This window comes from Eubalaena glacialis, chromosome 15 (genome assembly GCF_028564815.1).
Source record: "Eubalaena glacialis isolate mEubGla1 chromosome 15, mEubGla1.1.hap2.+ XY, whole genome shotgun sequence".
Lineage (NCBI taxonomy): Eukaryota > Metazoa > Chordata > Mammalia > Artiodactyla > Balaenidae > Eubalaena > Eubalaena glacialis.
Window position 1 is genome coordinate 52,653,776 of NC_083730.1, and position 25,716 is coordinate 52,679,491.

The following is a 25,716-nucleotide window of genomic DNA, read 5'->3' on the forward strand; positions in this document are numbered from 1 at the left end:
CAATACCTAGCAACCCTCCCTCCCAGTGGCCCCTCAAAGACTTTCAACCCAAATTTGAAAACTACCGTGTTAAAATTTAACAGAAAACAATGCACAGCACAATTTAACCTTCTAAACAAAGCATAATATATCTAGTTTATTATACATAGCACCTCTTTTCTTACCACATATATCAACCTAGTCTATTTTACCTTCTGCAGGTTACACCCATGATTTTCTATTAATTCCTGTTTCTTCATAGCTAGAGCCTTTAAATCTTCTTTTGAGCTCAGATTCTAGACGGAAATTACTGTTTCTGACAAAGTGCACAAAGCAAAACCTTCCCTATTTCTCTGAATGCAGAGAACCCTGAATAAGGCTCAAAACTCAGATTATGCAAAGAGCACTTTGGAAAGAGAAGGAGAGAAGTAATTACTGCAGTAACGAGTGTGGCAGACAACCTACATTTTGCAGAACATATTGGAAGAAAGCAAGACTTTATAGACAATTTAGTTGAAAAAGACTTTACTTAATACGAACTTTGAGCAATTAAGCAGAGGCTGAGAATAGTCTGCAAATAGTAACATAGACTTGGATACAAGCGGGGTATCTAAACCAGATTCTGCTGATTTCCACATCCCTTTACCCAAATGGTTTACTAGGTATCTTCCTCAAACTCGTTGTGTTCAAAAGTGAGCTCAATGTCTTTCTCCCTAAATCTGTTCCTCCTCCTATCTTCCCCATTTCCGTAATTGGCAACTCCTGAACCCTGCATCAATAATCGTCCAAGCTTGAAACCTGGGAGACATACTATATGCCTCTCTTTCACTGCCTTCATACACAGACAGCAAGTTCTGTTGATTCTGATTCCTTAATATCCCTTACATTCCTCATATTCTCCTTCCTAGTCTTTCTGATTCTGTCTGGACCCTCTTAAAATTACCCTCCTCACATCTGCCAGAGGAATCATTCAAAATGCACAAGTCTGATGTGTTTTTTCTCCCTTGAAATCCTTTATTTGCTCCCCATAGCTTTCATGGTAATGCTTAAACACCCTAACACACAAGGTGTGTTCCTGGCTACCTCTCTAATTTTATCTCCCCTGTTTTAGCCAGACCAGCCTAATCTATTTTTTTAAAGCTTTCTTTGAATTCCATGGCTTTAGAAAAAAAAGTGTGAAAACTGCTATTTTACACCATAGACACTGTGTAGGGGGTTGAGTTAAGATATACAAAGAGGCCAGTAACTAGAGTGAAGGAAGAGAACGGATCTGTTTAGCAATAGATGGACATTGATCTCTATTTCTGTCTTTGTGCCAGTACCATACTGTCTTGATTACTGTAGCTTTGTTGTATAGTCTGAAGTCTGGGAGCCTGATTCCTCCAGCTCCATTTTTCTTTTTCAAGATTGCTTTGGCTATTTGGGGTCTTTTGTGTTTCCATACAAATTGTGAAATTTTTTGTTCTAGTTCTGTGAAAAATTCCATTGGTAGTTTGATAGGGATTGCATTGAATCTGTAGATTGCTTTGGGTAGTATAGTCATTTTCACAGTGTTGATTCTTCTAATCCAAGAACATGGTATATCTCTCCATCTGTTTGTATCATCTTTAATTTCTTTCATCAGTGTCTTACAGTTTTCTGCATACAGGTCTTTTGTCTCCTTAGGTAGGTTTATTCCTAGGTATTTTATTCTTTTTGTTGCAATGGTAATGGAACAGGATAGAAAGCCCAGAGATAAACCCATGCACATATGGTCACCTTAGTTTTGATAAAAGAGGCAAGAATATACAATGGAGAAAAGACAGCCTCTTCAATAAGTGGTGCTGGGAAAACTTGACAGCTATGTGTAAAAGAATGAAGTTAGAACACTCCCTAACACCATATACAAAAATAAACTCAAAATGGATTAAAGACCTAAATGTAAGGTCAGACACTATACAACTCTTAGAGGAAAACATAGGCAGAACACTCTATGACATAAATCACAGCAAGATCCTTTTTGACCCAGCTCCTAGAGAAATGGAAATAAAAACAAAAATAAACAATTGGGACCTAATGAAACTTAAAATCTTCTGCACAGCAAAGAAAAACATAAACAAGACAAAAAGACAACCCTCAGAATGGGAGAAAATATTTGTAAATGAAGCAACTGACAAAGGATTAATCTCCAAAATTTACAAGCAACTCATGCAGCTCAATAACAAAAAAACAAACAACCCAATCCAAAAATGGACAGAAGACCTAAATAGACATTTCTCCAAAGAAGATATACAGATTGCCAACAAACACATGAAAGGATGCTCAACATCACTAATCATTAGAGAAATGCAAATCAAAACTACAATGAGGTATCACCTCACACCAGTCAGAATGGCCATCATCAAAAAATCTACAAACAATAATTGCTGGAGAGGGTGTGGAGAAAAGGGAACCCTCTTGCACTGTTGGTGGGAATGTAAATTGATACAGCCACTATGGAGAACAGTATGGAGATTCCTTAAAAAACTAAAAATAGAACTACCATACGACCCAATAATCCCACTACTGGGCATATACCCTGAGAAAACCATAATTCAAAAAGAGTCATGTACCACAATGTTCATTGCAGCTCTATTTACAATAGCCAGGACATGGAAGCAACCTAAGTGTCCATCGACAGATGAATGGATAAAGAAGATGTGGCACATATATACAATGGAATATTACTCAGCCATGAAAAGAAACGAAATCGAGTATTTTGTAGTGAGGTGGATGGACCTAGAGACTGTCATACAGAGTGAAGTAAGTCAGAAAGAGAAAAATAAATACCGTATGCTAACACATATATATGGAATCTAAAAAAAAAAAAAAAGGTTCTGAAGAACCTAGGGGCAGGACAGGAATAAAGACGCAGATGTAGAGAATGGACTTGAGGACATGGGGAGGGGGAAGGGTAAGCTGGGATGAAGTGAGAGAGTGGCATGGACTTATATATACTAACAAATGTAAAATAGATAGTGGGAAGCAGCTGCATAGCACAGGGGGATCAGCTCAGTGCTTTGAGCTGAGGGGTGGGATAGGGAGGGTGGGAGGGAGACTAAAGAGGGTGGAGATATGGGAATATATGTATATGTATAGCTGATTCACTTTGTTATAAAGCAGAAACTAACACACCATTGTAAAGCAATTATACTCCAATAAAGATGTTAAAAAAAAAAATAGATGGACAGCTACGTGGTATTAGGATGATAACTGCAGAAGTCTTCAGGCAATGTGGAGGAGACGCATGTAGCCAGATCCCTCAGAACTCTTACGTAGAAGAGAAATATGATGACCGGCTGCACCAGAATTTCTATGTAGGGTGGACTTTATCTATTTTTTTATAAATTTATTTATTTTATTTACTTATTTTTGGCTGCATTGGGTCTTCGTTGCTGCACGCGGGCTTTCTCTAGTTGCGGTGAGCGGGGACTACTCTTCATTGCAGTGCGCAGCCTTCTCGTTGTGGTGGCTTCTCTTGCTGTGGAGCACGGGCTCTAGGCACATGGGCTTCAGTAGTTGTGGCACGCGGGTTCAGTAGTTGTGGCTCACTGGCTCTAGAGCACAGGCTCAGTAGTTGTGGTGCATGGGCTTTGTTGCTCCACGGCATGTGGGATCTTCCCACACCAGGGATTGAACCCATGTCCCCTGCACTGGCAGGCAGATTCTTAACCACTGCACCACCAGGGAAGTCCCTGTAGGGTGGACTTTAGAACCCAGTATGGTTGGAAGGAGGTGCTTAAAACTTTTTGCGTAAGATTAAGAAACACAAACTGTCCAAACCAAATACTTGGAGGAAGAAGCAATGTTATTTAGATCACAAAGGACCAAAGGTCTCTCTTGGTACCAAAATGAATGCATATAGATAGAGAGATGACATGGGTATGATCATTAACAGGTTATGCAAGCAGTGTGACAAGAGGGGGTTGACAGCTTTGATATCACAGGAAGGGGAATGAGTTATATGAATTGAAAAAAACCTAACCTTGAAGTACATACATCTTCTGATGGCAACGGATTTGGCTGTCACATCAGTGGTGAGGAATTAAGCCTGTGAACAGTTCTCCACAAAACCTACTTCAGCCTACATTGATGGTTTGAATGGGGCTCTTCTAAGTATTCTCTAGAACCTTGCTAAATACTTAAGGTGAGGTCTTTGGAACAACAGCATCATGTTGTCTGAGAGCTTGTTAGAAGCAAGGAAACTCAGGCCTCACCCCAGACCCATTGAATCTGTGTTTTAGTAAGATTCCTGGGTGATATGTATGCACATCAAATTTTGAGAATCTTGTGTGATGACTATGGGAAAGCACTTCTCAGATCTTGGAGAGTAGGGAGAGTAATTGACTGAGGGCCCCAGCTACTGTGCTCTGAGATCTATTACTCTGTACTGAGACCGTACTTACCGTGGGCTGCTCTCAGGCAAGCACATGGCAGAGTTACTCAAACAGACCCATTCCTGGGAGATAAGACACTCCTCTGATGGGGGACTTGGGCTCCTGGGCTCCCAAAGTCTTGCTGAACTTTCCTTAGATTTACTGCCACATAGCCTTCCTTTGTCCCTTCTTTCCCTCTCTCCCTCTGCTTAGGGTCAGATTTGCATCAGTTTGATGGCTCTCAGAGCCTCTTCAGGCTCCTTCCTATTTTTTCTCACAGGTATTTCCCCCAACAAATTTCTTTCACATATAACGTCATGTTGGCATCTGTCTCTCCAGGACCCAGACCAGCACAAGCTGCTGTAGGATACACTGTAACACAGGTGAATTCTGCCCATGTAGTATTGACTTGTAGTCATATTATCTGTTTCTAAAATATTTCTCTTAGGGAAATATGTCCTTAAAATATTAAAGAAACAAAACACAAACACCTTGGCACACTATTAATAATGAGTCTCTCCCCAGTTCCCTGTGTCTGTTGTGTGCTCCCAGCTAATGAAAGCCAGCGTGGCAGACACAGGCCAGTGACTGCTGAGGCTATAGGTTCTGTTTGCGCCATTTGTTTGTGTTCTGGCCAACGGTTTGACCAATTATGGCCAAGAAATGTGATAGAGGTACAAAGGAAGATTAACATGCTGGATACTAAGATATAAGTTTTAAAGAGAAGCTCTCAAAGAAAAAATATAGTCAAGGAAACAGAGTCAAGATTAGCAAGCTACTGGGGACAGGAGGAAATCCTTGAATATTTTAATGTCACCATAAATAAATAACACTGCAGCCTGGGAAGATTAGCTGGCAATTATACAAACAGTAGTGAGAAACAATAATGATGCCAGGCATTTCCTGACTTCAGGAGATTTGAAGGGAATGAAAGGGTGACGTCTAATGCATAATACTAGAGCTTATCTACTGTGGAACCGTGCAGTAAGGATCCTGGTACAGCACTAATCCGGTTAGCACCCCCATTTCAGAAATAGGCACCCCTATCTCCTAACAAGGTGTGCAGCCACTTCAGTGGTCTCAAGGGCAGTGACTGATTTCCCAGTAGCAGTGTGTCCAAATGTGTATTCCACAGAAATTCATCCCTCAGAGTAGAAGGTAGTAAAGTGAGGTGTTCTGTGGTCAGTCGAGTTTATCATCTCTGTGCTAAACACACTTCATCTGATAATTTTATGTTAAAACTCTTAGAACCCTTAATATTCTAATGTACAGTATAAATCTCCAAGAGAGGACAGTAACATGCAGCTTTTCAGAAAGAATTTAACCAAGGAATCCTCCCCCCTCCCTCCACTCCCTAAAATCTTAGAGCAGTGGAATTACTAGAACACTTTTTGATAAGCACTACCCCCATTTAGCATCATAATACCGCATGTTCCCCTGGTGGTAGAAGTTAAAGGTCACTGTTATATCTATTTCTGGTCCAATATTAAGAAGGACCTGGGTCCCCACTTGCCAAAAATATTAACTCTGGCTTTTTGAAATTTTTTTCTTTTTAATTTTTAAGAAACCTCTTCGTAATGAATGAAGTTCTAGAAGGGATAGTTACCAGTTCTATTGTTAGTTAGTTGTTAAAACCTTAGGAAGGATTGAGTTACAGCCAACACAGAAGAGGATTGTGGATGGGAACTGGAGAAGGATGAACCCAGGGCTCAGCCTTCCTCAGCATCAAGCATAGTGACCCTGTCTCAGCCCAAGACTCTTCCACCTTCCACCTCCTTACTTCTTACATGTTACTTCAGTTTTGTTTTTCTGTAAAAGCTTTCCTTGGATTAAAAGTAGAAACAGAGAATAGGATCAGCTCCCTTCCCTTACCCCAAAATCAGTGTCCAAAGGAGATGATTATGTGAAATTTTAAAATATTGGATAAAAATATAAGCTGTTTGTGGGAATTCCCTGGTGGCCTAGTGGTTAGGATTCCAGGCTTTCACTGCTGTGGCCCAGGTCCAATCCCTTGTTGGGGAACTGAGATCCTGCAAGCCGTGCGGCACAGCAAAACAACAAACAAAAAACATGTATATACCGGTCAGAATGGCCATCATCAAAAAATCTAGAAACAATAAATGCTGGAGAGGGTGTGGAGAAAAGGGAACACTCTTGCACTGTTGGTGGGAATGTAAATTGATACAGCCACTATGGAGAACAGTATGGAGGTTCCTTAGAAAACTAAAAATAGAACTACCATACGACCCAGCAATCCCACTACTGGGCATATACCCGGAGAAAACCATAATTCAGAAAGAGTCATGTACCAAAATATTCATTGCAGCTCTGTTTACAATAGCCAGGACATGGAAGCAACCTAGGTGTCCATCATCGGATGAATGGATAAAGAAGATGTGGCACATATATACAATGGAATATTACTCAGCCATAAAAAGAAATGAAATGGAGGTGTTTGTAATGAGGTGGATGGAGTTAGAGTCTGTCATACAGAGTGAAGTAAGTCAGAAAGAGAAAAAGAAATACAGTATGCTAACACATATATATGGAATCTAAGGAAAAAAAAAAAAGGTCATGAAGAACCTAGTGGCAAGATGGGAATAAAGACACAGACCTACTAGAGAATGGACTTGAGGATATGGGGAGGGGGAGGGGTGAGATGTGACAGGGTGAGAGAGTGTCATGGACATATATACACTACCAAATGTAAAATAGATAGCTAGTGGGAAGCAGCCGCATAGCACAGGGAGATCAGCTCAGTGCTTTGTGACCACCTAGAGGGGTGGGATAGGGAGGGTGGGAGGGAGGGAGATGCAAGAGGGAAGAGATATGGGAACATATGTATATGTATAACTGATTCACTTTGTTATAAAGCAGAAGCTAACACACCATTGTAAAGCAATTATACTTCAATAAAGATGTTTAAAAAAAAAAAAAACATGTATATGTATACGTATACGTATGTGTATATGCTACTTGCTTTACCCTCTGCTGGGAGTGCTTTTTCCCCGATCTTCAAATGCCATCCCCTTACCTATCAGCTCTCAGCACACTGACAGCCCTTCATCAAAGACTTCCCCAACCACCCTAATTAAAGAATTTCCCACTCCTTATTGTTGATGCCCGTTAATCAGAGATCACCAGGAACATACTGCAATCCAACAAAGTGGGGCTTGTTGATTGATGCTCCCAGCAGGAAGCAAGACTGCACACCTTGACGAAACATGGGACATCTCAGTAAGAAAGTCTTACCATGGGGCTTGTTAAGGGTTTGGGAAGGAAGTGGAGTTTGCTCTGGATGGGGGGCTGTCAGGAAATGGGAGTAATTGTATGACTGCGTATCTTAATGAACTTTATCTTGGAAACAGGAGGAGCAGAGTGGGGCTAACGCGGCAGTTGATGAAGAAGCAGCATTCGCTCATGTCAGCTGGGAGGGGGGCTGTTGGTGATTTTAGTGGTTGCACAGTGTTTTGGTTTTGTCCATGCTCAGGCACGATTACAGAGTAGTAGTTTTTTTTTTTTTGGCCTCCGTCACAGTCACAGAGTGACTTTCTCTCATGTGGATGTGCCGTAAAATTGTGTTTGACCAGAGAACACCATGGTCTAGCTGTGAGTGCCAGGGCAGCTCCGAACAAACAGGTGATTTTTTCTTTCCCACTTTGTCCCATTATCCTGTGTAATTTCTTCAAAGTATGAATCTATATCCAACAATGATCTAACTTATGTATTTGTAATATATGTGTGATCTGTCTTCTTCAATATGTATGTATTAGCTGCAGGAGGACATGGTATCATCTCATTCATCACTGTGTCTCCAACATCAAAAGCAGCCCCAACATATGGTAAATACTCAATAAATATTAGTTGAAAAGATGCATAAATTAGATGCTTGGGGAAAGGGCTCATCTAGAGGTGGGAGAGAGTTTCATGAAAGGAAGTGAGGAAGTGCGAAGCATATGCCTGATGCTGCAGCCGTTTCCAGTCACCTCTGGGGTTGCCATGTCAGCCAGTGTCAGGATGTCTGATCTGGGAGACTGGGAAACTACTAACCCTAGAGTGAATGGCCTTTTGAATTCTAACTGAAGAGCCCTGTGAGATTGTGAAATGTTAAAATCTGATTTTCCCTGTCTAGATGGGCACAGAAGATATTCTAGTCCTTGTCAATTTGGATTGTTATTACCCTCAGGAAGTAGAACCTGAAAAAACAAGGTCTTTCAATCACCTTCATACAATGGTCATCATAAAGTGTCTTCTCAGAGCTTTTGTTTTAATGTCCAGGCCCAAGATTCACCTACATAAGAAAAGAATGTTAATGAATGTAACTCCTTTTCCTCTCATTAAAAGGCTATGGTATATTTGGAAATCATTCTGATGCTTTCAAAGAAAGCATTCCAGGTAAATGTGCTCTCTACTGCAGTTAAAGACTTAGTGACCATTTTAAACAGTAGTCTTGAAAATATTCATTGAAACATCTTCTGAAAGGTAGCAAAGTTTGTATGTAGGAGGCAATAGTGATGATTTATGTTCATATCTACTATTTGCATATTTTACTACCATCATTTTTTTTTTTTTTTTGCTTTTAATATCTTCTTATACTTTTTCTTACTGAAAAGTTACCAGTTTGGTTAAATTAAGTTGATATTTATTAAGTGCCTGTTTTGTGCTATGTGCAAGACACTATGCAATTCATTTCCAAGAAATCTGAGAAAGTATAAAGGAAAAGACATAATTGCCTTTTTCAATAAAACCTATTTTCAACTATTTGTGGCACGCTGAGCTACCCTAACTAATTTGCGCTGAAGAGATTCAGAATCATTAGCCTTAGCCAGGCACTGTTGAGCATGATCTTGTGAACTTGATATGGGTTACATTCAAGCTGCAATAGGTATATAGTTTCTTCACATACTTTGGAAGGGCTCCCGAGCCAGGATGCTTAGATAAAAATACTGGCATTGCCAACAATTAGCTGTGTGACTTAACAGCTCTGTGCCTCAGTTTCCTTGTCTGTAACTGAGGATGACAATAATAGTATCTATTTCATAGGATTATTGTGGAAATGAAATGATCTAACCTGTGTAAAGGGCATAGTATATTGCCTAGCATATAATAAACATTCAGTAAATATTATTATTTTAGTAAAGGTTATGTTATAGTATGTTACTATTGTATCTTACATCTTATTGTAGCTTAACATCTTATTGTATGTTACTACTATTTTTATCACAGAGTTTACAGAGCTGTATAATTAATAAACATTATACGGTAAACATCTTTATAATACTTCATACAGAAAACAGTATGAAGTTTCACTATCTAACTTAGTGAATATTTTTCGCTGCACACTGTGCGGAAGATTCATCATGCTTGCTGGAGATATCAGTATTAGTAAGACACAGTTCCTACCATGAAGGAGTTCCCACCTGAAGCTCAGCAACTGCTGGTGGGAACAAAACTCTAGACCTCTTATCTGCTTTTTCTAAATGTGTATACGAAATCAGTTTTTCCTCTTTCCCATCTCCCGTGACTTACGTTGATTATCTAAAGTGATTCTTGCCACCACTCTAGCTCTGTTAACCCTGATCTTTGCACGATACCAAGCAAATCTCTCTGTCAGCTACTCATTTATATACCCACTCTCTCTCTCCTTCCCACTACTGCTGTTTTACAGTTACCCACCACTTATTTCTAAGCGCATCACCCGGTTTATGGGTACTTAGGTCCTAGCAAGATAGCATAGAGGTTAAGGGCATGAGCTTTAAAAGTAGAGTATTTGGGGACTTCCCCAGTGGTCCAATACTGGAGAATCCGCCTTCCAATGCAGGGGACGTGTGTTTGATCCCCGGTTGGGGAACTGGGATCCCACATGCCGCGGGGCAACTAATCCCGTTCGCCACAACTGCTGAGCCCACGTGCCCTGGAGCCCGCGCACCACAACTAGAGAAGAAAACCTGCACGCCACAACTAGAGAGAAGCCCGCATGCCACAACTAAGACCCAATGCAGCCAAAATTTTTAAAAAATCAATAAAATAAATAAAGCGAATGGTATTTGATTCATATCCTGACTCATGTACTAATTGTGTGACCTTGGACAAGTTATTTAGCTTCTCCAAGTGTTAGTTTCCTTACTTATGAAATAAAGATGTTAATATCTATTTTGAAAGTTGTTAAACAATTAAATAATGGGGCACCTAGCATGTGTCTTAGCTTTCAGAAAACGGTATCTAGTATTACTAAAAGTACATCTATGATGTATCCTTGGGTGCATAAGTGGAAATGGTCTCCAACAGGAAAAGGAAGAATAAAACTACTGAGAAAGAGAATAGAGTGACTCAAATCACTTTATGGAGTGTCTGTAGCTATGGAGGAAGACAAGAGTTACCTGCATAACCATTTCTGGAGTCTAATGAAAAGAAGGGATTCTCTCTTCCTATAGAGTATGTGGACTTAAAGCTTTCAGGATGAGGTTCTAAAATGGAATTTTGACTACAGTGGCCACTTGTACTCTTTTTGATAGAACAAATTAATTAAATCATCCACAAAAGAGCACATTGGTATCTGAAATGGAATGAATGTGAGCTAGTCAACAATGTGTCAGTTAGGGTTTCAGTAGGATACAAATGGTACATTCAAAGGATTTGACTGAGGGGAGATTAAGAAGGGACGATTTACAGAAGAATGGGCAAGGTTAAGGGACCCCACAAGAAGCAGCCAGGAACTATTAACTGCAGGAAGCTGCTAAGATGCCCAGAATTGAAGGAATAGAGTTTTGGAGGCAGGCAAGAGCTGGAGCCATAGAACAGGGACTGCCCAACAGAAGCTGTGGCTATAGAAAAGTGCAGCCACTGTCAGGAGTTCTTGACAAAGGGTGGGGGTAATGATGTCATAGATACCACAACCTCTCTCTTTCTGTTTACACTCTCCTGCTGGTTCCTCTCATTCTGTGAACCCAACTGGAAGCCAGAGTGCCAGAATGCTTAGCCTTCCTAGGGGCCAGCCTCCCAGGACACAGAGCAGAGTAGAGGAGGCCAGAGAATGGATTGAAAAGGCAAATGGATAGTCGAGAACGGCGCTCTGTGAAGTCTGCCTGAGAGTACAAAAACGGGAGGATGGAGTGATATAAACCACTTTCCAACCTCTCCGTAAAACCTGCAGGATAATCCTCTACACTCTCTCCTGCAGTGACCCTGGGGACCGTGCACTGACGATGGTGGTGTTCACGTGGAAGGAACCCGGGTCTGAATGGCTACTCAGAGCAGAGCCTCCATCCTGACCACACTGCGCTGTAACAGGAAGCCACTGAGGCTGCAGTGTTGTTTGTTCAGATGCAGATGGCGGGAGGGGGCTGTGGGGATGATTAATACTGATGACTGCCTGGTGTACCTCTTGGGTTTCTTCTCTCTACTGAGCTTCTGAGCACTTACTCTTTTTGTAAGCATCTATAAAACATTTAGTGGACATTTTAGATGTCATCTTAAACTCAACATTTCACAGCCAAATTCAAAACCATCCCCAAACTACCTTGGTTTCATACATAATCTGCCCTTCCAACTTATTTATTCATTGAGTTGGTCACTTCAGAATATTTACTGAGTCTTGATCTATGCCATAATCTGGACTATATATTAAAGATATAAATAAGACACAGTTTCTGATTTCAAGAAGACCATAGTCTGATGAAGGTAGATATGTAAACAAGTAATTTATGAGAATGTTACATGTACCATGGTTACATGTCAGTTGTTTCCTCTTTTTTACATCTCACACAAAATGAGTCACAAGTATTGTATCTCAGGTGCTTCCTTGGTAATAGCCACTTTCTCACAGTGCTATATTGGAATGATAATCAATTCCCCTTGCAGCCTCCACTCTCTCCTCCCTCTAGTTCTGGTTCCATCCTTTTCTCATTTTAGTTCTAGTGTACTCCTTGCATACTATCGCTAGACTAGTATTCCTCACATGCTACTTTGTTCAGGAATAGTGTAAAGTTTTATTTTTTCCTATTGCATCAAGTCTCAGTTCTGCTTGGCTTGCAAAGACCTTCAGGTCAGCCCTCCTAATGCAGCTATGTAATCCTATCCTCTAGGACTCTCCACTGTAACTGCCGACCCTGTCTATTGTTACTCCACCTTCCCTTCCATTCCCATTGCTCACCTTAGTTCAGGCCCTCCCAGCTCCCCCTAGACTACTGCAGTAACTCCTTAGCTCATTTTCCCGACTCCGACATGTCCCTTTCCCACCCTGCTTCCTGCCAACAGAACTCTCTCATTGCAGGATCACTCTGATTATATCAGTCCTCTCTTCAAAAGCCTTTCCATCTTCCACAGTCCCCATCTCAGTAAGTGGCACCTCTGTATACCAATTGCCTATACCAGAAACTTGGGTGCCATCTGTACTCTTCCTTGTGTCACACCCCTCTCATGCAGTCAGTCATCAAGTTCTTTCTGTTCTGTCACATATGTCTCTTGAATCAGTCTCCTACTACTATTCTCCATCCTCAAAGTCCTTGCCAAAGCTGAGGCCCCTTGACTGGACTACTCAGCAGCCTCCTAACCTGCCTCTGACTTCACTGTCTTTCAGCCCATTCTCCACCTCGCCACTAGACGTAGCTCTTTCTCTGATAGAGAGCTAATATTGTGACTCTCCTGCTTAAAACTCTTTGGGGTTTTAACTCCATGGCTTTGACGATGAATCTCAAACTCTGTGACACATTGTAAAGGACCCTTCATGACGTGGCTCCTTGTATCTCTCCAGCCTCATTGCTTCATCCCAACTCTCTGTTCTGCACCTTCTTTTCTGGCTTTACTGAACTATATCCACTTCCCCTGGGAAGGCACATGATCAATTGCTCGCCTGCAGTTCTTCTCACACGTTACTCCCCCTACCTGGGATGCTCTTTCCTCCCACCTCCTACACGTTGTTTTGGACTCAGCTTCCTTGAAGGCAGTTATCATGTCTTTCTTTATCTTTACCTTGCAAGCACTCAGTACAGTGCCTGGCATTGGGTAGGCTCTCAATTCAGAGAAGTTAAATAGATTGTTCATGGTCATACAGCTGGTTAAGAGGCAGAGAGCTGGGATTCAATTCAGGTTTCTGATTCAAAATTTTATGCACCTGCCACTTTACATGCTGCCTCCTACCTTGGATAAAACATTTTAGACATAAAGTCCAAGTTCATTCATTAATTCAGCAAATATGTATTGATTTCCTAATATGTGCCATTCACTGTGTTAGATAAAGGGGGTGAACTGCTGAACAAGGCATTCCCTGCCTTCAGTACACTTCTAGTCTGATGAAAGATACAGACAAATAAAGACGCGTTTGTGGCACAATATGACAAACGTTATCATAGGAGTAAGTACAAGGTAAATTGGAAAGCCTATGGGAGGGATACATAGCCCAGTCATAGGCGGTCAGGGAAGGCCTTTGGAGAGAAGTGATTTCTAAGCTCAGACTGCATATAGAATAAGCCTCTGCAAGATGAGGAAGCTGGGGAAGAGAGTTCAAGGCACAAAAGAACAACATGGGCAAAGGTCCTAAACCATCAGAGACCGTGTCAATACGGGGAACTGAAAGTTGTTCACAACTGCTGAAGTGTAAAATACCACGGTGATAATGACGAGAGCCGAATCGGGACACTCTGATGCGAAGGAGTTTAGACTACATCCCGAAGCAAGGAAAAGGCAGAGTAGCATTCTAAGCAAGAGAATTAGTTGATCAGATTGAAATTTTGGAAACATCCTCTGACTACAGAGTGAAGAATAGATTAGGGTTGAGTGTGGGGCAAAAGGTAGGTTGGGGAGAATGAGGAATAGAGACTAGAGTGCTTGCCACTGAGAAAGAGAACCGAAGGAGGGCTGCCAGTTGGGGGAGGGGAGAGGAGCAGCTGCCCTTTTAGTTGTAACTGAGTTTGATGAACTGCTGTGTGGTCAGGAGCTCAGGAGTGATGTTGGGACCCAAGTTACAGATTTGTGAGACGTGAGCATACAGAGGGTTAGGAAGCCATGGGGGCACGTGAGCTCACCCAAGGAGAGTGTGAAGAGAGGTAGAGTTTAGAGAGGTAGAGTTTAGAGTTTGCAACATTCAAGGGAAGAGCATTCTCAGGAGGAGGGGAGGGGTCACTGGTGTCAAATATGGCCAAAGGTCAATTAAAGTTAGGACTTGTAAGGGTTCATTGGATTTTGCAATAAGGAGGCCTTTGGTGTCCACAGGGAGCAGTTTCACTGGAGTAATGGGGGCAGAAGCTGAGTACAGAGAGTAGAGGAGAGAGTGCAGAGGAGATGGAGAGAGCCAGTGGAGACCATGCTTTCAAGTAGTTTAACTCTGAAGGAGGAGGGAGACGGTACCGCTCTCCGGCAGGAGGGTTTTTAAAAGATGGCAGCGATTAGAGAACCCTTGTGGAACGGGTACATCGTGAGAGCACTGGAAGATCTAGGAGAGGGTTGATAGAGTGAGGTTGCCAAGGAGGAGGGATTGGCAACATGGCACGGGAGGGCTCTGGCCTTAGACAGGAGGGGTACCTCTTCCATTTTAACAGAAGAGGAAAAGTAAGAAGGGTGCAGGTAAGCCTGTTGGTTTGGTGGTCAGAAGTTTGCAGGGTTCTCAACTAATGGTTTTTGTGTCCTTGGTAAAGTAGGAGGCAAAGTCATCCGCTGAGGGTGTGCCAGGGAGCTGGTGGGGTGAGGGATTTGAGGAGAAAAAGAAGTGCGGTGAAGAACAGGAAACAAAGCTCAGTCCTGGCCCCTCATCTTCTTGCTCTGTTCTTCTTTCTCCCTAGGCCATCTCCTGCAATGCTCATGGCTTCACGTCCCCTCGACACGGATGGTCACAAATGTAGCTCTCTAGTCCAGACCTCACCTCTGAGCTCTCAACCCTCTGTCACCTGCTCTTGTCTCTCTCAAAGGCTCCTTTCACTACCTGCCCCTCCAGCTTCCGCTCAGGACAGAGGGTTGTTGGGCAGTGCTGAGAATCCAGTCAATGTTTAGTTTCATGAATTTGCAGTGTGGTCTACACCGTGTAAGGCCCTGTGCTAGCTCTATGTCACCCACCCCCTCTTAGGTGGTTTTGCTCACGTCTCATCTGCTTAACACGTCGTTTCCCCAACCATTTCCACACTGTCAAATCCCATCCATCTTAATGGCTTAACTTTAAAAGCCATCTTTCCTGTAAAGTATTCACTGATAGCCCCAGCTCGAAAACAAAACTTTCTTCCTCTTATTCCTCCTTTGTCTGAATTTTACTTATGGTTCTTACTATTTTCTATCTCTTAATATACCTGCTGATGTACAAGTCTTACATTGCCTCATCTGCATTTACTAAGTTCTTAAATTCCTGAAGGCAAGGCTGTTACCAGAGTCATCTTTTTTTCCGTCAGCCTAAAACAGTGCCTTGCACATGTATCCACTCACAAAATCATGTCAATTACTAAGTTAATATGTATTTACTGACTAATGAAGACATGGATGGATGACAGATTCTCTCTGCTCTGGGAAGTCCTTACATGTCATCCAATCTTCTTTCTGTTGGTAATCCTACAATGTTATGGATATTTGTGGGTGATTCATAAATCTCTTTCTAGCCCTGAACTCTTGCCCCAAATATACTCTCACGTCTTCAGTTTCTTGCTGCATCTCTCAAGCTTACTATGTTGAAGGTACTCATTTCCCATTTCCTGGTGTCTCCGATCTAAAGCTGAGGCTACGCGTAAATACCACCACTTCTATACATCTTCTCTATTCTAGGCCTCACTGATCTCGTCTTCCCAACTCCTTTAGAATTTATTTTATTTATCAGTTTTAGGTGTTATTATGGCTTGTCTTTCTTGTTAATTTTCACTGTATACTTTGCCTACAAAATTATATTATAAATTTCATGAGGCCAAGAATTTGTATATAAGTGTAATCACTTTTTTTTTTTTTTTTTTTTTGCTGCACTACCTCCCTCCTTTCACCAATCTCTTTTCTCTCCAATTCTCTATCACTTGAGAAAAAATTAGCCACCACCAGAGGGCAGTGGAGAGGTCAAGAGAATAAGGATGGAAAAAAGGCAAAAGTTTAGTTTAGCAAAGTTGATAGACTAGGACTAAGATTTCTCTACACTCTTTAGCTCTATAGAAACAGATGTGACTTGCTTAATCCTGGGTGCTAAAGTTTAAGAGATAAAAGTACAAACTGTGTATCAGAATGCCACGACCAGCTGGCGCATGTGCACAGTTTGGAGCATCTGGGAATGTAAGCCCAGGAAAGAAAAATCAGGGCAGCTCACACTAGTTTTCTTTAACTTTTTAGAAGAATGGCCTGTGAAAGGCTAATTCAGTTTGTTCTGTTCAGCTTTATATTGACTAACAGGTGAGAGCTGTGTGGAGCTAGCATTAGCCTCTGTAAGAGGAACTTCTAACAGTAATAATGCAGTCAGGGAAAGTGGTTTGAGCTGCGCTGTGAGGCAGTGATCTGCCGGTCCAGGAGGTTCCCGGGCTGGGCAAATACCCCTTCAGAATGTGGTTGAGGACAGTCTGGCTTTAGGTGTGAGGTTGGGCTTGATGGTTTCTGCTGACTCTTCCAGATCTAAGATCCAGGAGTCTGGGATCTCTACTTCCAATGCAGGCCTCAGACTGGCCCATCAAATCCCCTCTCTTCGATCTTTGTGACATCAGTAAGTAGACTAATGTCACATGCTATGGTAACTCGCAGAGAGAGTGGGGCCCTCGAGCTGGCTGTATCAGATGTTGACTGGTGGTCACTCAGGAATGGACAGTGGAGCTTAGGGGGAATCTGGAAAAGAGATGTGTTTTCGAAGTTTCACAAGAGCAGAGCTGTCGAGACCTTAAAGGGAGGGGTAGCTGTTGAAAAGAAAGGCGATATCGACAGGGTTGTTTGTTAGAGATTTGAAGAACGAGAGAGCTGAGAGCAAGAAAGGGGTCGTCATGGTATGAGTCTCTCTCTGGGTCAAGGAACAGAGAAACACTCAGGTTAACATCAAAGTGCTGTTACATCAGGTTAGATCACTTTGTTTGCAATACAAAGTGTAGGAATGTATTGCAACAATATAGAGAGATAAAAGTAGAAACATCTGTGCTACTCTGACAGGTGGTTGAAGATACAGCTGCAGCCAGCAGTTAGTGCCTTCTCAGCCAGGAGCCTCACCCTTTGCTCCCCACACTAGTGTGTCCACACTCCGCGTCTCATTCTCTCTCTGCTCTTGCTTCAGCTATTCCCAATCACCTCTTTTCTACTCTCCTTCTTGCCAGCCCACGGTTTCTGCTTTCTCTCTGCCTTCACTTCCCTCTCTATGTTTTTCTGCTTCTACCCTGGCTAAACACTGTACTTTGTATACTTCACAGTCAAATGGACCCAGAGAGAATCTAGATGGTTTAATAATACCCAGGAGAGATCTTTTCTGTTGGGCAGAGCATATCTACGGGCCTTTGGTAAGCCTGATAAAAACGTTCCGTTTGGTTAGGTCCCAGCCCTGCACCTTCCGCTGAGCCAAGAATCATAGGCTGCGTAAGGAAGCCCTCAATAGGGGACTATGGGCAAGACAGACTTTCTGAGGCTTCCAAGAAGGGGTAGTGTAATTGTCAGGCACATTGCTTGACCAGACAGTTATGGATGGAAAAGCAGGGGTATATTCATGATGAATAGAGCAAAGGGCTAAAGATGGAGTTGGAAATATTGCCCAAGGAGCCCGTGCCTTACGAGAAAAGCTATAAAGGGAAAGGTTTGATTGAAAAACAAAAAAGAGAATATAATGGGCATTTTTGTGATTGTGACTGCCCATAATCCATTGCTCTTTCTTCTGGTAATAGCACTGGACCTGGCTAGCGCGTGCGTCAGTGGGGAACTACCTTTCCTATGGAAGGTAAGTCCCCTACATACAAACCTTCAAGTTGCGAACTTTCAAAGATGCAAATGTGCATTCCATCAATATCAGGCGTGAGTGAAACTGCAGCTTGCACTCTGTCTCCTATTGCTGACCACCCTTCAGCTCTACCATCTCCCACCTCTTCTCCCTCCTCCAGTCAGTAACTCTTCTTGCCTGTTCACTTGATGCCAGCCCCTGTATGCCAGCTGTTGTACTGTACTACCATACTTTTCAAGGTACTGTAGTATAAGATTAAAAATGTTTATTTTTGTGTGTCTGTTTTCTGTGTATTATTTGTGTGAAAAGTATTATAAACCCATCACAGTACAGTACTATATAGCTGATTGTGTTAGTTGGGTACTTAGGCTAACTTTGTTGGACTTAGGAATAAATTGGACTTATGAATGTGCTCTCAGAATGGAACTCGTTGGTATGTAGGGGACTTACTGTAGTGTTGTGGGATTGTCAGCCAAGGCACCCTGCCCTGAACACCAAAAGGTGTCTGTTTCTCTGTATGTCGCTCTCTCAATTTTGCCTTTTCTGAAGGGGAAGACAAAAGGATAGGAAAACAGAAATAAATGGAAATTATTCTTTGCCAGTGGTAGCAACCTGGAATACCTGTAGACTAGTTCCTCCTACCCAGATCCCTGGAAGTGCCCTAGTCCTGTCCTTGCTGGGCCAGATTTTCGGATGTTGTTTTGATACTGTGCAATACATTCCCTATTTGCTTAAGTTAGCCAGTGTCACTGCTTGTTGCTAGCAATCAAGGAACTACAGATAGAGGGGACCTTCCTAAACTTTTGGTGTGGGGACCTAGCAAAATCAATCATTAGTGGAAGGCAGTTGCTTAGACATCTGTGTGTCACACACCTGGGAAAAGAAGGACAGGCACAGAATTAAGTCTAGATAAAAATAATTTAATATCTGAAAATATACCAACTCATTTCAGTTATTAAATCTGTGTATGGCACAAATGACAAAAAAAATTGAGACAGCTTTTAAGAGATAAAAAACAATGACATCATAGCCTTGATGGTCTTGGGTTAATAATAACTACAAAGCACTTAATATGTAGGTTTAGGGGATGGTTAATTTCCAACTCAACAAATTATCTGGATTTGCCTGATGGCATCTGACCTACTTTTCAGCATTCCAGGCAATATTTACCCAAAGCCCTCCCCAAAGTCTCAGTTCATAAAATCCTCCTTTTAATAAGCCTTTAGTGTGCTCCTGCAGCACTTCAAAGTCACACTGGCACCGGGGGGAGTGTTTTTAAAACATGCAGTGCATGAAGTGCATTCTGGGGTGTTTCAGGCTTAAGACAAAACTGCAGGGACACAAACACTGGGTACTGTAATCTGGAGGGAATCTTATTCTGGAGGGAATCGCTGGGATGCGGGGGTGGGCAGTAGTAGTTGTGGGCTCCTAAGTTTCCCGAAACAAGTGAACAAAAGAATCCTAGTGGATCCAGGCAATGGGTAATTCTGATGAAGCACATTGTGATCTGAAGTTGGTTAACTTTTCAGATGGGTCAGGCAGGCCTGGGAATGGCAGGGCAAAGGGTTAGTTACTCCCAAATCCCTTTTCTATTCATCCAGACCTACCAGTTCTACTCCTACTTACATGCATTGTAGATAAGAGTGACATAGTAACTTTTTTTTTTAACATCTTTATTGACATAGTACCTTTAACATGCTCCATCTGCAAAGTTAAAATATCTACCTGCTCACAAGCTCAGAAAAGAGTTTGGAGAAAATAGTTGTTTCCAGATGTTCTATGTCTGCCACACGTTTCTCAAAATAGAGTATGACACAACTGGGGGCAATATAGTAATTGCTTTCTTGTTCCAGAACAGCACTATCCATTATGGTAGCTGCTAGCCACATGTGGCTATTTAAATTAAAATTAATTAAAATTAAATAAAATTAAAAATTCAAATCTTTAATAACACTAGCCAAATTTCAAGAGCTCAGTAGGCATATGTGGCCGGTGGCTACTGTATTGGACAAGATAGAATTATAGAACATTTCCATCATTGCAGAAAGTCCATTTCTGCAGTGTTCTACAATAAGAATTGTTACACCCTTGTGTTTTTATCTGTACTAGTCAGAAATAAAAATGCCAAAGAGATAGCTTTTCCTAAAGATTGTTTATATAAATATCAAAGAGACTCCTGTAAAAATATGTACAATGAGTGATCTTACCAAGATCAGAACTTCTTTTATTGGTAGTCATGATGATTACCTCCTGTTACTCTCATTCTCTTATTGACTAGGATGTGTTTTCATTTACAAACTCAAGAAGAGAGTAAAGTGAATTGAAAAAAATGAGAGTAGTGAACTTAGGCAATTAAATCATGTTAGTGAGAATAAAGGCTTTTGTGGAATCATGTGGAAAATTATTTTGGTAGTCAATTTTTATTTTGGCTGGGAAGATAATTCAGTATCCTTAGAAAATAAGCTCTGAGGTTTCTTCTTTGCGAGGCAAATGTGACTGCCTTAGTTACCACACAATTTACAGTCGAAGTATTGTGCTCTTCAAGTGCCCTTTTTTTCTTAATAAAAGATGATGCTAAGCTGGGATATATAAGCAAGGCTGCTTGTGTTCTCCAGATATTCTAAGAGATCTGCCACATCATGTATCACATGTAGTGCATCACCAACTGGCCTGTAATAGGTTTTCAATACATGTTTCTAGACTTGACTGCAAATCTACAGTCCCTTAAAAATGATACCTATTTATTAATTTTCATTACAAAAGAACATGTTCATTAAATACATTGGAAAATACAAGAAAGTTGAAAAATTTTCCCTATGCTCATAATTTCCTTTGTCTTTTTCAGCTATGCATTTTTAAAAAGGGTGTAATTACACTAGAGTTTGAACCTTCACATTATAGCCTATGTGTTAACTGCTCTGGCTTGACCTGTTGTGCGAGTCTGAAGAGGTGGACTCTTTATGAAAGATATTTGATGGGGGGAGGAAGTGAAGGAAAATTTGTAAAACCTCTCTTTAAGCATACCTCACTCATATACATCTTACATGCTTACACCTGTTAGCATTTAAAGACCATTCTTTGACATGTGAAAAGAGAAAGAGGTGCAGCTAATTTACACTGCCTATTAAGTTCCCATGGGTAAAGTGAAGTGGTAACCAAAGCAGAAAAGAAAAAAATCTGGGCAGCTGGGTGATGTATTGGTTTAATAACAAATTTCCAGAGCATTAACCCAGTATTTACATTTGCTTTGGCTTCGGGGGGGGGGGGGCTTCGAAGTAGGGGCCCATCCATCTTTCGGGTCGGGGCGTGGTGGGAGGAGCGCGAAGGGTCTGCCCTTCCCGGCTGCGGTTGGCAAAGCCTGGAACCGTCCTCGGTAGTCCGGGCGGGACTGGAGCGTGCTAAGGGCGGGACGTGCCAGGCCGGGGGCGGGGCCGGGTGCAGAGCGCGCCCCGAGGCCCGCGCGCCGGTCACGTGCCGCACGGGCCTGCCGTAAATAATTCGGGCGCGCGCGCGCGCGCTCGTGGGGCCGGCCGCGCGGAAGGGCTGGCCGCGCGGAGGGGCGGTGCCACCTCGCGGAGTGGTGCCTGGCTGCTTTGCGCTCCACCCGGTTCCCGGCGCAGGGATCCTGGAGACCGACGTTCCGCGGAGCCGCGAGTTTTCCGGGGGTGCGAGCCAGGTGATGGCCGCTTCCTGGGCGTGAGGCGGACAGACGGGGAGCCTGCGGTTGTGGTCCCCACCCCGGGAGCTCTGGGAGCCCGGGTGACAGCGTAGGTTAGTTTCCTAGGCCGGTTCCCCTGCGAACGGGCTCCCCCCTTGCCTGGTGGTGGGGGAGGTCTGTCCGCGCGTGGTGGGGGGCGAGGGCGCGTCTTCCGCGCGTCTCCGAGGATGGTCAGGGTCGTGGCCTGGAGATGCCGGGCTCTGAGCCAGAGGTAGGCTTCCCCGAAGTCCCTGGCTGCTCCAGCGCTGCGAGGTAGTTGTTACAAGCAGCAAGATGTTGGCATTTGTTGCATTTCCACTTTGGGTGTTAGGACTTCGTCCTGGTGCCACATGCATTCCCTGCTAAGTCATCAGCTGCTTGCTTTCTCGGTACTTGGATGTGTGCATTCCAACTTTTAGTTTCCTACTGGCGTGAAGAGGATTGATTCACAGTGGAAGTCACGAGCTGTTCACGTGACCATTCTCACAGTGTACCTCGTGCTCAATTCTACTAGCATGAAAGACTATCAGAGGAATTCAGAAACAGTGTGAAAGATTACAGCAGCACAAGAGAAAAAAGGATTCATTTATCCGGGGGCCCTGCTGATTGGCAGGAGGCGTTGAAAAGGGTTATCCTGATGTAGTTAATATTAGTTTTCAGTTGTGAAAGTCTTTGCTTTATGCAGATTGTATTGTGAAGTTGAACTGTTGGCAGACGATGTTAACTTAAACTAGACTGTTTGAATGTTGCAAATTTACCGATTAGGCTTTTGTGGATAGTTGATGACATAATGAAATCAGCTTTAAAATCAGTGGTGTGTTTTCCTTGAGAATCTCAGCCGTTGTATTGTAACTGATGCATTCTGGATATAGAGTTCAGAATATCCTCACCTCTTCTTGACTCAGAATTTGGAAAATGCTTTGATTTGTTTTGATGGCTTAGCAATGTTCGTGGTCCGACTCTGAGGCAACGAATTTTTTGCAGCCGGTGTGCCTAGGTGTAATTTCTGAATTCCCCAGCTGAAATTTTAAACGTCTCTGTATTAATTACAGAATAGTTATAAAATTCAACCTTTTTTCATCCCCAGGTTCTAAACTAAGGGCTCTATCTACAGTCTATGGGGAGGGGGAGGGGGGAGAGGAGAAAACTGTCAGTAACGTTCCTTTTAAAATTTATCTTTTTCTTTTCTCCCAGGCAGAGCACCTCTCCCAGCATTGAGCAACTGATATGCAAAATAGGAGTTAACTGCTGCAAGCTGAGTAGATTCATCTGGAGCAGTTGTTGTGTATCAGTGTAGGGTTTTGCCAGAGTCTGTTTATCAGATGACACTTGCTAAATATCTCCTTGTTCATCAGCAGAAATTTGGGGGTGGGGGGGGCTGGCTAATCCTTGTCTCTGGAGGCTGCTCAGCCTTGCAGGTATTATTTGCACAGGACTTACACCTGTAATTCAGAGCAGCTAGATGTTACTTCTGTGAAAATTGCTTTCCCACTCTTCCCCCAAAGCAAAGGGAAATGATACTTGTTTAGAACCAGCAACTGGGTAGAAAAATACAGCCAGATTCTTTTGTGTGATAACATGGTGCAATGTCTATTTAACACATTTTTACTTCATGTGGCTTTATTTTACTTAGACATATCTATAATTATAATACCTCAAACTTGACACTTGGCAATGTCTTACCTCTTGCTATTACTAGGAGCTGAGCTTTTGTGCATTATATGTATTCACTGAGAAAAGTAGTCAATAGAAAGTGGAAATCAGCCTAACTAATAACATATGGAGGATAGAGCAAGCACATGTAAGAAATTTGAAGTGGTTAAGCCAAGTCTGGTGGTAATTAGAACTTTATTGATTTGTAAATTCTTTCCAGTTCCTAGGAAGAGGACAGGTGTTAGCAGTATAGGCACCAGCTGATGCCAATCTCACCAGGATTCATTAATGACCTGTCAGAAAAGATACTCTCTTGCATTCTGTACAGAATATATTGATGATCATAATGTCATATAAGTATCTTACAGGATGTTCTTGATCCCTAGAAATGTTGCATTTTTTTCTCTTACCTGATCTCATCCACTAATAAGGTGGGCAAGTATAAGAAATACTTTTTAATGCCTAAAGTAAGAGGATATATATACTAGGTCACTAACTTTTTCTGAGTTGTATTCATCAGCCAGCAAATAGGAAATTACTGTACTATACAGTGAAAGTGGTCTTTAACTGTACAGTTTCCTATCATGTGACAATGGAAAGTAACCACGTTTTTACTTCGTTGTTTAAAGTTTTCCTTTAAAGAGAAACTTCTGGCCATATGGTGGATAACTGGTCAGTATTATTACACGTTTCATTAAGCTTGGAAGATAATTTTCAAATGTGAAATAAAATGGGAAACATTTAAATACATTTTATCTAAAATTTAAGGAATTTTTTCATTGGAAGGTAACAGTTGATCAGCCTCCTGGTTGGTATTATTATCTAAAACTGTATTTATCTTATTTGTGGACTTCTCTGCCGTTTGCTTCTATGGGCCAAACTGTTTTGAAACAATAGTTAATAATTTTTATTAACTGTTTATTAACAGTAGAATCTACGAAGTTCAAATTGAAATCAGGGCTGTATCTGAGGGTTAGTTCTTGTTTGTGAAGCAGATAAAATGTATAGCAACCTAAGGTTTAAACAATTTCATAAAGCAAGGCCATGATGCTTATTTCGTTTTCAACAGTTTTGTTAAACATTTACATTTTCGACTGAATAAAGGTAAAATAATAAATAAATAGGCAGCAAGTAGGCTTGTTCTTTTATTATACCTGTATGGCATCCAAGTCAGTGTGGGTATGTAATGAATACGAGACAGTAATGTAAATAAGTCGAATATAAAGTAAATAATTTGGTATAGGCATTTTACATTGATTTCAGTGGCTTACAAACTGTAGTAAGACATATTACAATTATAGCCAGGTGTCTATCATTTCTCCTGCAAAAGAGGTGATGTCATTTATCAGGACACAGGGTCCTGTTGAAGTTAGAGAAAAAGTTTCACTGAATTAAAAATTAAGTGATTTTTAATTTAATTTCTTATTTTTTAAAAAAGCAAGTGCTTCCTAAAATAGACTTTAAATTGCTGTCATTTTCCTTAAATTGCCATATTTTGGATGTCTCATTTCAGTCAGTAAATCTTCTTAAAATGAGGGGATTAAGCTATATTTCAGATTCAGCTTCCTCAGTGCTCATACATGAACAGTAACTAGGACCTTTAATTTTAGAGGCTGAATTGAGTTTTATAAATATATAGCATTAATAATATTTCATCCCTTGATAAGAAGTTCTAGATTCTGGTTGTGGCTATTAAAGCCATACCCTTGGCAATTAACTTTATCTTTGTGCTTTTCAGTTTCTTCATCTCTAAAATCAGTCTTAGCTTAAATATGAATCCATCTACCAAAGCTAAATTTCTAAACCAAGAAAAAAATGCATTTAATTATTTGTGTTATCATATTGTGTTATCAAATGTCATAGTTCTATATATACATATTTGTATATGCCTATGTACAAATAGGTATATACACACACACATACATACACTGAGGAATATATGATCACATAAAAGAACTTAATGATTGCTTGCTAGGAACTAATAAGATTGAGAGCAAAACTCTATTTCTATCGCCATGTTTTAACATAGTCACTTTAATTTTTTAATATTTTCCTTATATTAAAAATACAATATTGGAAGGAAAAATATTGGAAAAAGAAAGCGCCATTAAGCAGCTAACTAGTGTACTTCGGAATGC

The 25,716-nt window shown here is 41.5% G+C and overlaps 1 protein-coding gene across 4 annotated transcripts in view; it reads left to right on the top strand.

The window, feature by feature from the left end:
- Positions 1-21,770: 21,770 nt before the first annotated feature.
- Positions 21,771-25,716, top strand: part of OSBPL1A (oxysterol binding protein like 1A) — a 231,915-nt gene continuing 227,969 nt past the window's right edge. For 3 of the 4 annotated variants that reach the window (XM_061170288.1, XM_061170290.1, XM_061170291.1), the window contains exon 1: positions 21,771-21,999. The gene's annotated coding sequence lies outside the window, so the exon portion shown is untranslated. The remainder of the gene's footprint in view (positions 22,000-25,716) is intronic. The other variant, XM_061170289.1, reaches the window with a different exon arrangement.